We start from the raw sequence: 16947 nt of genomic DNA, 5'->3' as shown, positions 1-16947 counted from the left end.
ATTCCTGCAAAGGTTTTTTGTTTCAGTCTTGCATAACAAGAAACTAATTAAAAGTGGTGGCTTTTTGTGTTTTTTTTCTTTCTTTGTTTAACCAATACAAACTGCCCTCAAGGAAAAATTCAATTTTCTCATCTCTACATAAAAGTAAAAACAAAGCAAAATATAACTGATAGCAGTTTTTAAATTTTTATTGAAAGAATGACTAATGAGATTGTGTGTATTTATTTATATTTACTTAATACATTCCAATTCAAACAGTTTCCCCTAGTAATTGTCTTTTGCTTATACAAACCTACCCTTAACCATGGATTTGTAAAGGATATTATTAGTAGTAATATTAGTGTTATATAACCAGAAGTTCACTGTAGGTGTTTGGGGGAAGGGAGGGAAGTAGAGAGTGAATATGGTGTTGAAATATCATGAGATCTTATATCTCAGGAAGACATTAAGATAATACAATTCCCTTACAAAGTAAAGACCCTTAAAACACTAACTTCTGCCAAATACTTTCCTCCTTTTAACTTTTCTTTTGAGACAACTTCAAATTTACAGAAAAGTTGCAAAAATATTATAAAGAATTCCTTTATACCCTTCAACTAGATTCCCTTTTATCTGAAAATTTTTAGAGTATGTTGTAGACATGATGCCAGTTATCTTTTTATTCCTCCCCAACATTTTATCAGGAACAATTTCAAACATACAGAAACTTGAAAGAATTTTATAGTGAACACCTCTAAACCAATTATCGAGTTCTTCCATTAACATTTTACTATAGTTTTTCCATTACATGTCTGTTACCCATTTATGTATTCATCTATCTATCCATCCATCACATTGCTTTTTGAAAAGCTTTATCAATGTATAATTTACAAATCATAAAATTTATCCATCAAATAATTTTTTTAAAAAAATATATTTTTATTGATTTCAGAGAGAGGAAGGGAGAAGGGAGAGAGAGATAGAAACCTCAATGATGAGAGAGAGTCATCTACTGGCTGCCTCCTGCATTCCCCCTACTGGGGATCCAGTCCCCAATCTGAACATACGCCCTGAACTTGAATCTAACCAGTGACATCCTGGTTCATAGGTTGATGCTCAACCACTGAACAACACTGGTCAGGCCATCAAATAATTTTAATTCATATCCAAATTACAGGAAATCATGATGTAGTTTGGTAAATTCTCAAAAAAACAGCCCATTCTGGGCATTAGTTTTTTTCATTTTATGAAAGGAGGCTGACTTTCATAACTATATACTGAACTATATATAATCCAGGACATTTCTGATGGTTAGAGGATTAGAAAATCAACTGACCCTCTCTGATTCTCAGTCTTGGAAATAAGGACTGAGGCCATTGGACCCTTTGATCAATACATATTTCGTATTCTAAAATGCAAAAATTCTAAACGCTAGGATCCCTGTTTCTCAATACTCTGTACAGAATACATTACACCTTTTGTTTGCTTTCCTCAGAATTAATCCTGATGACATCATGTGGAGCAAGTTAGCCTGAACATTTAAGGGGATAAACACTTGTACCTTAAGGACTCTTCGAGAGGGAATCATTTATACATAGCATTTGCAGTGTTCTTCTGTGAAACGGAGCCGTGCTGTTACTAACGCAGGAGCCTGCTGGTAAATGCTTCGACTGCACATATTAGCCAGCTGGGGGCTGAATTTTGACTATTGAGCTGCCTAGAATTGGAATAATTAATTTTCCTAGAGAAAGCTACATTGTGTTGTAGCTTTTTGGATTTGTGACTGTAATCTGTAATCACCAGGGAATTCACTTAGATTTGCAATTATGCTAGAGTTATAATTTATAGTAAAGAGATGGGAGTTTGCTAAGTAGGAGGTGTAGAGCTCTGCCTTTTCCATTAATAGTTTGTGCGCCTTGTGTAATACCCAAGCTGTTAGCAAAGAACTATTAGCTAAATAGTCAGCTCATGTTCGTCTTATCTAAGGAAGGAAGAACCTAACATGTTTACTGCGGGAGTTTTCTCATTTATTTAAAACACGGTTTCCTTTCGCATGAAAAGGGAGTGTTACTACAGAAACTTATATTTTAAAGAAGTGTGATAATGAATAATAGCTTCCTAGTAAGTAGCATTGTGCTTTTTAAATATATTCCATTAATATTGTTCTACTTATTGTGCCTGAAGAGTAACACTCCATCCTCTATTAAATTTTGTATCTCAAATGAAAGACTATATGAATTGACTGTTTTTTAAAATTACGTATTTCTTTTGGATAAAAAACAGCCTATCAATTAAAAAAATTATTCTTACTAATACTGATTAAAGAGATGCTAATACATGATTATGGAGATTACTCATAGATAAGTCAAAAAAGTAGTCATGACTAACAGAAAATCATAAAAGTTACCAAGAAGCCTTTATCTTTTAGCTCAATGTAGCTTTCTTTAAGCTTTGCAACCCTTTAACAAATTTGTGGTTAAAATTCTTCAGAGTTGTATAATTTATGATATTTATTTGTTCATGAAAATATGTTGTGTACATGATTAAGAAGGACAGTTTTAAAAAAGAAAGAGGCCTTGTTTCATATCAATAATACAGTATAAAATATTATAACTGATGTAAATTCATAGACTATAGTTATTATCTCTGGGTTAATATGAGGTTAACAACTGCTCATCTGAAGACTCAAGATCTGATATGTTTTAGAAACCAGACTTATTTTATTTTATACAGTTAATTCAGTGCCTATATAATATGTACTAGAACATCCCCAATGGAATTGAGCCAGCATATTAATATTTCTGGAATAAAACATAAGCCTGTTCCCTCTATGTAAGATCCATAGATCCTAAGTAAGTTCCTATCAGTTTGGAAGTTAGTTATCAGCTAACACAGTTTGGGTTCATGGAAGTGTTTTTGGTTTCAAAACTGTAGAATTACAGATAAGAATTAAGGACTTAAATAATTATTTTATGGTATACTTTTGGGTGAGTTCTTCAAAGCCTCTTCAAAGAAGCTATTTAAACTAAGTGTTATATTATATGAATATCCACAGTTAAAAAGTAAGGAAACAGTATATTTTTAAAGGGTTTTATATCTGTATGTTTTTGATGAGAAGATGAACTACTTTCAAATTGACAGAGTTAAAATAAACGTATCCCAGAGCTAAGTTTATTAACATGTTTGAGTCCTTGCTCTAATTTTTTCTTTTCCTAAAATTCAATCTAATTCAAAATATCTGGAAGTTCCTGAAAATTTTCTGTAAACATTTTTGTTATAGGCTGAAAAATAACAATATAGTAAATGAATATCATTATTATTTTAAATTAATATTTGCTTTTTTTCCTATGGAGGATTTTTGAACTAAATGTCTGTTAAACTAAAGAAATAAACAGAGATCTGTAACAGCTTTGAGACCAGAAATGTATATTTAGTAACTATAAAAAGGAAAAATATAGCAATCTTTAGTGAATAGAACTATTGGTTATTTGAAAACAGATATTGTTCCAAGAGTTGTGATAAGCTGGGAACATACATATAGTCCTTAAAAGACTTTCTGAAGGGTAATTGAAGTTTAAGTACTAGGATAAAGTAGACTTTTGAAAGGTATTGATTTGAATATCACTCGGTGTTCTTTCTAGGTAATAACCTAGATCCAATATAATAGGTATACATGTGCAATGAACACTTTAAAATAATTGTATATTGGAAAGGTTTCCTGGGCTAATTTCATGTGTGTGGGGTGTGAGGAAGGTTCCCCATAGTAACTGTTTTCAGACACTAGCAGGGTGTCTGAAGGAAAATAAATAATATTGAACAGATTATTCTATCTATTTAATTTATAAGAATGTAACCATTCAGTCTTGGGTTGTGTTCTTAGACTTTTCATAAAAAGAAAGAGTGGAACCTTTGAGGCAAGGGGATAAATGCCTGTTAAATTGTCTTTGAATGCAGTTGAAGAAGGACTTAAATACATCTGTTGTCTTAAAATCAGAGATATTTAAATGTATTTTAGCTTCTATATGTGTGAATGGGGGTGAAAATTTGACAGTTTTTAATTCAGATATATGTCTTACATATCATGTATTTTATTCATCAATTTATTTAAAATGGAATCAGTCTCCAAAATATTGTAAAAATGCATACAGAATACTTAGTAAATGTTTGTGGATGAATATATCAATAAATACAGTTAAGTGACATTCTGTGTAATCTGGAATCATGAAATCACTATATAAACTTATTTTTATTTTATCTCATGCAAAATTAGTACTTCATGCTTTGACAGAGAAGATAAATTGACAGAGAAGATAAAAGAATATTGAAATCCAAATACTCGGTGTTCTTTCTAGGTAATAACCTAGATCCAATATAATAGGTATACATGTGCATTGAACACTTTAAAATAATTGTATATTGGAAAGGTTTCCTGGGCTAATTTCATGTGTGTGGGGTGTGAGGAAGGTTCCCCATGGTAACTGTTTTCAGACACTAGCAGGGTGTCCAAGAATTCAGCTAAATTCAGACACTATCCACCTGGAGATAGTATCAGATTTCAGAGGTTAAGGGCTCAGTCCCTTAAGGCTGCCCTCCACTCCCACTCCAGTCTCAAATCCAAGTAGTTACCTGGGCTTCTAACTAACAAGCCACAGAGTGGAGGTTCTGAGGACCCCCTCCAACTCTGAATGTCAATAGCAGTTCAGGTTGTCTCTCCTGTACTTCTGACTAGTTAAAAGTCAGAGCTTCCCATAACCCCATTCTTGGCTTTGATTAATTTTCTAGAGCATCTCGTAGAACTCAGAGAAACATTTTAATTACTAGATCTTACTTGAGCACCAGTTTATTATAAAAGATATTACTGAGGAGCAGTCAAATGGAAAAGATGCATAGGGTAAGGGGGAGGAGCTCCAGTGCTCTCACAGAGCAGGCAACTCTCCCAGCACCTCACTGTGTTCACCAGCCTGAAAGCTCTCTGAGCCCAGACCTTTTGGATTTTTGTGGAGAATGCTTTACATAGTCATGACTTATTAAATTATTGCCCATTGACTCAACCTCCAATCCTTTTCCATTTCCTAGAGGTGAGGCTGAGAGTCCAATGCTCTCATCACAAGGTTGGATCCCCTGGCAATCAGCCCCCACCCTTAGATGCTTCCAAAGGTCCCCTCACTCACAGAACAAAATACACCTTTATCACTCTAAACACTTAAGTAATTCCAAGGGTTTTAGGAGCTGTGAGCCAGAACTAGGAAGAAGACCAAACTCACACATGAATACTTATTTCTGGAAACCCTTAGCTAGATGCTGCCAGGTAGAAGAAGTCCTGATTATTTGTTGTCTATATCAAAATTATAAATTCAAATACTCTTTGAAACCAACATTCCACTTAGACTTTATCCTGCAGACATACTTGCATAAGCATTATTTATTATAGCCATGCTTATATTATCAAAACATCTGAAGTAGCCTCAATAACCATCTTTGGGGGGGGAGATTTAAATTAATTAATCTATATTCATACAATGAAATTTTATATAGCAATAAAAATATTTCTCTGTAATGTTAAATGGAAAAAATCTAAGGTGCAGAAAAATATGTATCTTATGATACCATTCATGTGAAAACGAAAGGTGGAAAACATATAGGCTTGTGTTTACATATGTATACACTTGTATCTTGGCTTTTATATGAACAGAATTGCTCCAGGGAGGGAAAATAAGAAATTACAAAGTTTACCTGTTGGAAAAGATGGGGACTGAGCATAGATATAGAGGTCAGAGGGATACTTTTCACTATATACCATTGTACAATTTTTGATGTATATACTGTGATTGTATGATTATTATTATTTATTTTTACAATGAACATTTTAAAAAGTACCATGCCTGAGTTTCTCTATGTATTCATAACCTATAGGTTGTCTCTAGTGTGGGCTGAAAGATAAGACACCTAAAAGAATAGGTGGAAAGGGAAAGATGAAATGGCTTTGTAATTTTTAATCCATCCAGCAAGATATGGTAAAATAATAATATTCCAGAGTTTTGATATTCTAACGTTAGGTAGTTTTCTGAGGCTGCTTAGATTTAGAATCTGCATGAGATAAAAACAGAGATCCTTTTGATTTGTATGATGGATATTAAAACTGATGTTGAAATTTATATTTCTACACGAATATTAAAGGGCTTCATTAAGGTGGTTGTGCCAAGCATAAATCAAACAAAAAAATTAAAATTAAAGGGTATGAATTAGAAAAAATATTTAAAAAAAAATGCTTGCTTGCTCAATCCTATGAGGTGAAATGATCAAGTACTTGAAATACTTAGATTAGTTTTATCACTGGTTGAGTCTTTTTAGCTCTGCATAGAAGAATATCATTACATAAACATATTATCATTAAACATGCCTTTATAACTGAAACCCAACATTTATGAGCATTTTCTACATACAGAATATCTTGTCCTCCAAAGTTTTTGTAATTTTTTAAATCTATTAACCAAGTCAACTACCACAAAACCATTTACATATGTCTCTCTTGCAAATAAAACTAATGTTGGTTCATCTTAAGGAGAATTTACATAATTTGACATTTATGAGCTTAGAAACCTACACAGTAAGATATTGCTAATTGAATATTCAAAGGGACAGCTTCCATTCCTTTAAATGTCTTGTAGTAGAGCCTGGGGACTGTTTGACATTAATCATTTTAAATAAGCAAAAATATGATTTTTTTTTTAATCACAAAATAACCTTTGGAAATAATTTTTCCCAATGCTATTCAAACTAAGCTTATAGAATGGCTAAAATAAGATGGTGGATGGTGTGCATAGATTCTCCATGTACCCAAAAGATTGCATGAAGTTACAGAAGTTAGTACTGTGCTGTAAGAGTGATCACACTTCTGCAGTTTTACTCCTCTATTACGAGATGAGATAGCTGGAAAAAGTCAGGAAGCCGACGATGCTGAATGACAACAATCTGGGCTCCTGCCATCTACCTTTGAGTTGACACACATTTATGAATAGTAATATAATTATGTTTACACATGGAGTCCAGGCTTATTTTTAATATCATGATATCTGTGTTGTAAATATTCAGTATGTGTCCTAACCTCAAATCATCTTTGCCTTAAAAATCTGTCCTTTGATTTGTCACCCTTACCCCTCCTTAGGTTCCACTAATTAGAGATGGGCTCACTTAGTTTAGAGAGCACAACTTCAAATTCAAGTGCATGGCTTCAGCTTCACCCCATGTTTTCATTAGCCTTTCCAATTATTCAGCACTTTCTAGTATATTGTCTCATTTGATCACTTGGTGAGATATAGGTTGAACCATATGAAATTTCTGATATTTGATCACAATTCACAAAATCATTAATGTCATATGGTTGGATATAGCACTATTGAACCTACATTTGAGATTTAAGACAGTGAGGCTCAGAGCTAATGTGATTTTTTTAAAAGTATAATAGAGCTTTTTAGTAGCACAGCTAAACTAAGGCTTATACTTGCCACATTTTATGATTTTTCCACATTGCCTCCATTGAACTTGTAAACAGCAAATCATTCATATCTTACCCAATACAAATAAATGCTAATTAAGGCAGGATGAACTCAATCTGGGATTTTAATGCTTCAAAATCTGTAGATGTCAATAGTTTTCTATCATTTTGTTTCTAGTACAGTTTCCAATTTTTCCCCTCACTGATAAAGATTAAATATTGGAAACTCTGAAATCATCATAATTTGTGGTCACCTTGTATCTGAGCACCTGGATTTACAATAATTCTTCTTTCCCTACTTGTAGTTATATATACATGTATTTTTAAAAATTTGAAAGCTTTAGAAATCTTTGATAACAAAAAATTATCATTGCAACATGGAAGGTAGCTAATATGATTTCCTTGTGAATATATTTATAATTATTCTCTTGAAATGGTGCAGTAAACCTCTGTGATAACTTTTAGTAATCTTTGCTGAATATGAATACATTTTGGAAAAAATTAGCCCCTGAGTCATTTACACAAATACATATTTTAAGCTACATTTTGAGATATCACTTAGATTGTTCCCAAAATATCAGTACAAATAGAGACATCAAAATTTTTATCAAGTGTCCAAAAATAATATTGCTGAGATTTTTTAGCAGATCAAGTCCAAGTGTTTGCTCCAAGAGATCTGTTTTCTTATAAATAAAGCTGATCAGGGAAGCATGAAATTGAGAGCATTTTGAGGGCCCGTTGGAATTGAAGTCACTACACTCTGCTTATTTTAGATGATCCTGCTTTTTTGATTTGTCTAAAAAATGGGGGAAAAGAATGAGTTCAAGAAGCAACCGTTACATGGCCCTGTCTGAGATATTTGAAGGTTATAATGGCAGCTTGTAGGGTGTAGAGTTAAAGATGGTCTGGGTCGGGAGGCAGCGGGGAGCAGAAAACCACTCCAGCCCTGTGTAGGGGAAGTGAAGAAAGTCTGTCTTCACAAGGTGTTTGCTGTTGGTGGTGGTGTAAACTTTTGGCTAATAAAAATAAAAATGCCAAAATGAGTGGTGGATTAATTTAAAATATCAGCATATTTGCCATTCATTTTTTAAATCACTTCAATGCATTTTAAAAAGAATAACCATAAGAGTGTCAGCAGAAGAAGAGGAAATAAAAGAGGGGATCAAGAGAAAGATAACATTTCACAAATATAACATTTCACATAGCGAATTCAGTTCATATGCAGAATGGCTCATCTCATTTTCACCTGAATGTGTCAAAAAGGATTTTAAAGCATCTTTTAGCAAGAAGTTCCTGGGACAGGTAGTTCCATTTATAGGCCATTTTCTGTAAATTCCTTAATTTTTTCTCATTCTTAAAAAAATTGAGCAGCCATTCTTTTACTTTATATGCAATTAAAACATAGGAACTTAGAATAAATACAGGTATTTATCTGGCACTGGGCTAGGCAGAGCGAAGAAATGGAATGAGGGTGCTACTAGCACCACACAGCAAGGGAGCTCCTGGTCCCTGGGAGTCCATTCTAGTAGAGGAACATTGCAGGATGCTTAGCAATTAATGCTAAGGGTATGTTGCTAACATAATTACAGTTGAGGTTTCAGAGAAAACTAAATTTGCCACATATCAGAGCATTTGTTGAAGTGTTTGTGGAGAGAGATGGGAATGGTCTTGGGTACATCTTGTCTTACATTCTGTGAAGCTACACAATCATGTTTTTATTTTATTTTTTTATTATTTTATTTTATATACAAGGACATACTTAAAGAGAGAGACAGAGAGACACAGAGACAGAAAGAGAGAGACACCGATTGGTTGCCTTCCATACATGCCCCTACCAAGGACAGAACCGACAACCTTTCCCTACACAGGACAATGCTCAACCAACTGAGCTACTCTGGCTGGGTACAATCATGTTTTTAAATAGAACTGTATGTTTAACCCTTTAAGGGGCAAATAGCCTCTTTTAAAAGTCTTAGGAAAAAACATACAAAAGTTTAGCAGAGGCTGGTTGTGAAAGGAGGCTTGATCTTGGGAGTGTGGCCCATAAGCCAGTGAGTTCAAAATGTGCTTCCAGGAGGTTTGTTCAACCCTCCTTTTTCTCTTTCTCTATTTAAAAATATTACTTCTCTTATCCAAGTACTAACTAGGCCCAACCTTGCTTAACTTCCAAGATCGGAGCAGATCAGGTGCATTCAGAATATAGTCAATAATATCCGGGTGACTGGGTATGCGGCCAGTTGGGCGCTTGGGGCAGCAGGGGGACCACTCTGTAGAGTGCATGGCTTTCTAGCCACTTTGCTGTCTGTACATCTGAAACTGGTTCGGAAAGGTATTGAATGTAACTGTAGTTGAAATAAAATAAATAAAAAATATTACTTCTCTCTCAGGCCAGGTGGTTCAGTTGGTTGGAGCACTGTCCCGTACCTCAAAAAGGTTGTGTGTTCGATCCCCGGTCAGGGCATGCATGGGAGGCAACTGATCGATATTTCTCTCTCACACTGATGTTTCTCTCTCAAACCAATATGGTCTTCACTAGAATGAAATACTAAAGGAAAACAAGGACCTTAAAAAATTTAGGACTTGGGCATGAAGCATACATTGAATACTTACTTCACATATTGCAGTAGGTGAGTAGTCAATCTAGTGTGTGTAATAAATGCTCCACTGTGTGTTCCAGCAGGAAAATGTTCAGGCCTCATCTCATCTTTTCTCTTCTTCATCACCATCCTTATTGGACACCTGACAGAAAATCATCTCACTCTATCTGTCACCTACAATGTAAAGTAATTTGTAGTTCTCATTGAGTGCAGGTAAATCTGAAGATTATTTATTCATCTGTTATTTTTTTGAATGCCTACCATGGGTAGCTGGGTTCCCAGATGCTAGAATGTCACAGCAGGTGAAATAGCTGAGAGGTACAGATGTGCATATACACACATATGTGCCTGGCTTCATGTCCTTTGGGAAGAGGAAGCTCCTCTCTCCATTAAGTGCTGTCAAAAAGCTTGGTAATGGAGGAATCTTACTGGAGTGAATTTTTATAAAAATATGTCTTTATTGATTTCAGAGATAGGAAGGGGGAGAGAGAGAGAGAGAAACGTCAATGATGAGAGAGTCATTGATCGGCTGCCTCCTGAATGCCCCCCACTGGGGATCGAGCCTGAAACCAGGCATGTACCCTGAACCTCGATGGAACTGTGATCTTCTGGATCATAAGTCCATGCTCAACTGCTGAGCCACACCAGCCAGGCTAGAGTGAGCTTTCAATATTTTGCCCAGAGGTCAGCTCTTTGGAATCTCTCTGGCTCCTGTACTCCATCTACCATCCTATTCCCCTACTTTTTTTCTTTGGAGTGACATTAATAAGGACTTCTTGGTTTGTTTTGCTTTATATCCTGAGAGTGTAAGGTTTGCAGCAATTAATAGTCCTGCATGAGTCATCCATAATAGATATTCTGTAGAATAAAATGTATCTTCATTTAAAAATATGTAATTGGAAAGGAAAAGGTACATCGTCAGACCTTGTTCTGTCTATAGAAACCAATTCAAATTGTGATTATACTCCTAGGCTATTTGAGAAGAATAAAATATTCAAAACTAATGGCTTCAAGCTCTCAGATAAAACTAGACTCTTAGTAGCAGAAAACGACACGATGGCTCTGGGAACAAGTTTAATTTTTCTCAACCAATGCAAATGCTGTTTTTGAAATGAATTTAGGAAACGCAATTTTCAAAGACCCTCTGCTGAACTATGCTTAAATATTAAAATAAAGATGACTGAATTACAATTTGATTATCCCTCATTGCCATTTTCAATGGGAAGATAATTAATTTGTCATTAACCTTGACTGAAAAGACCCTAGGAATGTCCCATTTCTGTGTGTGCTGTCATTTCCCAGATTATTCTTCTGTTACCACTTTCTGATAGCTGTATAAGGAAAATTTGAAAACTTAAAAGATTACTCACATATGAATCTTCCAGGGAGGTGAGAGGATAGAATCATTTGTGAAGAATACATCAGTCTCTGTATAAATTTATTTTTTGTAGTAATAATGAATCACTCAAAGTATATAATATAATGTCATACCTAAATATCTGTGTGGTCTATTTCTTTCTTTGTTTTATTTTAAAACACTATTTAAATGCCATAATTTCTCTCTTATTGACAAAAAAAGGAAGACAAAAAGAATAATTGTTAAGCACATTATATATGTCAAGAAATGCAAGTAAGTCTATATTTTTAATTTTCAATAGTTCTACTACTAAAATTTGGAAATTCCCATAACAGTGACTAAATCAATGCAAACATGTAACCCTTTGCTGATAATCACCTTCCATTGGCATTACAGAATCCTGACTCAGGACTATTTCTTGGGAACCACATTTCATCACCAACTCAGAAAACTTTTAGAAGTGCATACATATATTTTAGAATTACAAGAAATTGCTTTAAACATTTGCTGCTTTCACACATTTGGTGCCTATTATATGTCAGGTATTGTTCTAAGAGCTTTTCCTATGTTAACTCATATAATCTTCATAACATTTAGTTAGATAGGTATTATGCCCCTGTTTTACTGATGAGAAAACACAGATATGGGGAGGGTAAGTAATTTTTCTGAGGTCAGACAGTGTGGTCCAGAGCCTGTCCTCTTTAACTACCACACTACTCTGTCTCTCAATTGTATAAAACTAATTGTGTAATAAGATTAAGAATTTCAGGACTGTTTTTTTCACTTTTAAGCTTGCATTCATGCATACATGCAACTTATATCTTGAGTGCCAATGGATGGAAAAATCATTACACAAGGGAAACTAGTTATTCTGTATCTAAATACAAAAATCAAACAATTTATTAAAAAAAATAAATATCTCCTTAAAAGTAGGTGAGAAGCAGAAGAGAGCAATGGAGTCTTTTAATATATTTATCTATGAGCTTAAATAAAAACATACTTAAACCACTATGATAACAAAACAATTCTTCAAAATCTTTGCAAAAAAATGAGTAGGAGAAATGCCAGGAGAATGAAGACAGACACAATTCTTGATATTCAAACATGAGGTGGGGAGTACACTCTGTAAAGTGTAGACAGGTCAGTTTAGTATCAATTTTTTTTGCAAGAAACTCAAATGAAATCATAAAAACTTTAAAAAAAAGTGATGATATGCTGGGTTGTCTGGGTTAACTAAGAATAAATCACACCAAATTTGTCTCATATGACCTTTAATGGGCTTTTTTGTTCAATAGATCTGCTAGTTGCACTAAAGAATGCACAGCTGCTTAGAGTCACTTGATGACCGTTTCAAGCCAATCTCTTTGTTCCTTTCCCCAGACTCAACCCTTGGTGGTTGCAATTCACCCACCACCAACACACATACATCCTGAGGATCGCTGTCTGTGAGGCTCACCCCATCCTGCTCACCTTTGAAAAACACTACAGTAGTCCCTCCTTATCCATGATTTCATTTAACTGCAGTCTGAAAATATTCAAAGAAAAATTTCAGAAATAAACAATTCATAAGTTTAAAATTGTGCGCCATCCTGAGCTGTGTGATGAAATCCAAGCCATTCCAATATGTTAAGCCCGCAGTATGAATCCTCTCTCTGCCCAGAATATACATGCTTTATACTCTCTCTACTTGTCAGCAACCTAGTAGCAGTCTTTGTTGTCAGATCAACTGTCTCAGTATCACAGAGCTGGTGGTCAAGCAGCCGTTATTTTACTCAGTAATGGCCCAAAATACAAGACTAGTGATGCTGGCAATTTGGATATGTCAAGAAGAAATACTACAGGGAAAAATCATGGTATACAGGGTGGGGCAAAAGTAGGTTTACAGCTGTTCATATGGAAAATAATACAATATTTACTTAAAAATAATACAAGAATAAACTCTGTTTCACATACTCACAATTGCCCATCACTCTCTGGTGACGGTTTCAGGTATCCACTGGGGGGTTGTGGAATGTCCTGCAGATAAGGGGAAACTACTATACTTATAGTAATTGGCCATGAATAGAAGTGTGTTCCATATTTGAATGGTTTAAAAGAAAAATAAGTTGGAAAATTATTGGATTAAAATGAAAATTAAAAAAAAATCTTGTTACTGTCTGTCAAGTATATATACTTGTATATTCCAGGTAGGAGTTTGGAATGCATTTTTCTGCCGTACTTCTAGATCTGAGCACAGGCTCTGGCCCTTAGTGGGTGAGCAATTAATGTTTATTGACTGAAAGAGTGTAGGAGAGAGAGTGTGCGAGAAGGTACAGATACACACACACACACGTGCACCTACATATATTCATACTTATATTAGATAGTCATACCTCATTTTATTGTGCTTTGATTTATTGCACTTCACAAATGGTGTGGGGCTCTTTTTACAAATTAAAGGCAAAACCCCCCCACCAACAAAAGGGTTACCTGTGTGCCTGTAATCTCCTTAACCCTATCATTACCCCTTTTTATAACAGATAAGAAAACTGAGGCATTGAAGGTTATCTTGTTGAAAGTCATGAAAGAAAAAATATGATAATACAACTCTCTTTCCCTCTTCTGCCCTCTATATGTGTGTGTGTGTATGTGTGTGTGTGTGTGTGTGTGTGTGTATGGAGAGATAGATATGTATGTGTATGTAGTTATATATACTATAATTAAATAGATAGACATAGATACAGATATAAATATAGGTTAGGGCAATGCCTGTTATATATAAGTACCCAATAAATATTAGCTATTACTATTATCATTAGATCATAGGATGTCAAATTTCATTTTACTCTGCACTCATCAGACCTTACTAGAATACACTGTCTTGTACTGGCAGCTTATTTTAATAGAAACATCAGTAAAGTAGGATGTGACATCCTTGGGCACTGGACTCCGTTGGTATCCACTTCCTGTCATATCATGTGCAGGGCATTATAGACCTTCATTGAAAATTTTTACATGGATGGATGGGAGAAGGTATATGGCTGTAAGGTTTCAACTATTTCAGGGTTGGTTGTGCAGAAGCCTGGTGTTTTATATTCTTGAGAAATAGCTTAAGCGGATGGTCACATGCTCAGGTTTCCCTAGACAGTCACGGTGTATGTCTGTGTAATTATAAAATCATTTTTAAACTATAAAAATGTTCCTTTTGGACAAGAAGTTATATGGCTACCCCACATCTAAAGGCTAAATATGTTACAGTGAAGAAGAAACACAGTTAAATTAACCATAGGACAAATGCACAAAGTATTTGAGCTCTTGGGTGATGAAGTCGGCTACCTTTTGAAGTTATGAAATGATGTTACTGGAAATATTTAATTTGATACAGGGCAAGCATTCAGTGTAAGGCATGATTTGTTTACTTGTTTCGAAGTTAAACCTGATGTGCATTGTTACATACTCTAATAGATCACAATTCCTAAATAGTTTCTTTTGTGATCTACCTGCTGCTTCTCTGTGAAAAACAAAAAAACAACAAAACAACATCAAAAAGCTCTGAAGTTACATTCCTATGAAGCCAACTATCAATCCTTCTAATCCTTTATTTGACCCATTTTACAAATACATCAAACTTCAGCAGAGCTCGAACACATTGGATAATTTTCCTAATATTTTGCCATACCTTTTATTTTTCGCAGCTCTTGAATGAAAATAGAATATATATTTTGAAACAGGTACTCTAATAGTTTCTACTTGACTTATTTTTCATTTTCTAACAGTTTCAGGGGATAAAGAACTAAGAACGAAAAGGTCCGTTTATTGTACCTCCTCAAACTGAACGACCTAGAAATCCATGATACAATCTGAATGCACTATGAAGCCACATCTTACTCTCTTACCAATAGAGGCTGTTTTGAAATTTGCTACATCTATGTCATTAACTCTTACTTGGACAAGGCACCTAAAAACATGCCTACTTTTATATGACTGTGTCCCCCAGTGTGAGTATTTTTGTTGTTCAAAACTTGCATTTAGAACTAAAATAACTGTATGGAAAAAAACCTCAATGGGGAAAATCAGCTGTCAGTTACATTAATGATTATATTTAATGAATTTAACTATTGTTTAAAAATAATTTAGGTTTTATATAGAATAATGAGCACATTTGCTTTTCCGCTTTTATTGCCTTCACTAGATTCAGACACTGATACTTTTCAGTTGGGGGATGCTTTGTTTGTAAACTATTCATCAAGTGCCTACTCTGTTCTGGCGCTGTGACCTAAGCTCATACAGTCTTTGAATTGAGGAGGAATCCTGAAGGGCTTTGCCCTAAACCCTCTTGCAAGTTCTCACCCAGTGCAGAACATTTTCCTTCCTAGTATTCCTGCAGTGTGTGTGCACCCCCATCGTTACTGAGTAGTTGTGTTTAGCAGTTGTGTTTGGGTGAACCCTCGGGAAAGGCATGCCAGAATAGACATGGTGGTGGTGAAAAGGTTCAGTGCTTGTTTTAGTAGCGAAATCCCACAGTCAGGCATTTGCACTCCATTTGGATCCCATAATGTCTTGCCCTATAGAGCAATGTTCAGATTTCACAGCCCTGATCATTTCTGCTCCATGTGTCCTCAGACTCCTTTTAAACCACATCTCCCATAACATCACTGGCCTGTGCTCATATTTCCCACCCATGCTCTACAGACTGACACTTCAGCTGCAGTATTGCCTCCCCGGAGCCCTGCCACAGCCTGTTTTCCTTCCTAATCCAACTCAAAGTCTACCTTCTCCACAGAGCCCTATTTGGTTTTCCCAATATGCAGGGTGGGGCAAAAGTAGGTTTACAGTTGTAAGCATGGTTATCCTATAGTTTTTATTTCAATAACAAAAACACAAGTCTCATCTCAATTTTGATGATCAAGATTGAACTGGAGCACCCAGAATACCTTGGGAAATAAAGCAGCATTTTTGCTTTAAAAGTTATTTTTTATTTATTTCATTAAATGGAAATTTTTAGATTATACATAACTTTGCTTTTCTGTTTATTCTTAAGAATAATAAAGTTACACACACACAGGAGTGCTTTTAATTATAATAAAATAAATATGTAAAACTAACTATAAGAATAGATTAATTTCTGACAAGAATATTTAGATTTATCCTTTATAAGGTTATATGGGGCAGATTTAGTTATCAATAAACCAGATAGTTAATGAAATTGAACTCATACTTATCATTTTTAAAGGTGACACATGCCAGAGTAGCTGCAAAATGTCATCTTCAAAATTTAACACAATGTCCAATCTGTGCAGTAAGGATACTGAATATCTGACTTTATTATTTTATAATCAATAATGTGTCTTGATGATACCTTTGAAAATGACAGTGGTTTAAAGCATAAAGTGAATTGTGTTGCTGTAGTTTCTTTACTATAGATTTTACTAGATTATAAAACACTCCATGTGGTATTTGTGCAGTTTTTGTTAGAATTCCACTGTAATAAGAATTTTTCAGAAATTAGAGGTTAAAATAGAGGGACACAAGTATCCAAG

General features: G+C 34.6%; 1 protein-coding gene across 1 annotated transcript in view; it reads left to right on the top strand.

Moving 5' to 3' along the window:
- GPC6 (glypican 6) overlaps positions 1-16947 on the top strand; it is a 1007074-nt gene that overhangs the window by 290530 nt on the left and 699597 nt on the right. The gene's annotated exons all lie outside the window — the stretch shown is intronic.

This window comes from Miniopterus schreibersii (assembly GCF_964146895.1).
Source record: "Miniopterus schreibersii genome assembly, chromosome: 2".
NCBI lineage: Eukaryota > Metazoa > Chordata > Mammalia > Chiroptera > Miniopteridae > Miniopterus > Miniopterus schreibersii.
Note: the sequence above shows the minus strand (reverse complement) of the source record. Positions and strands in the feature narration are given on the sequence as shown.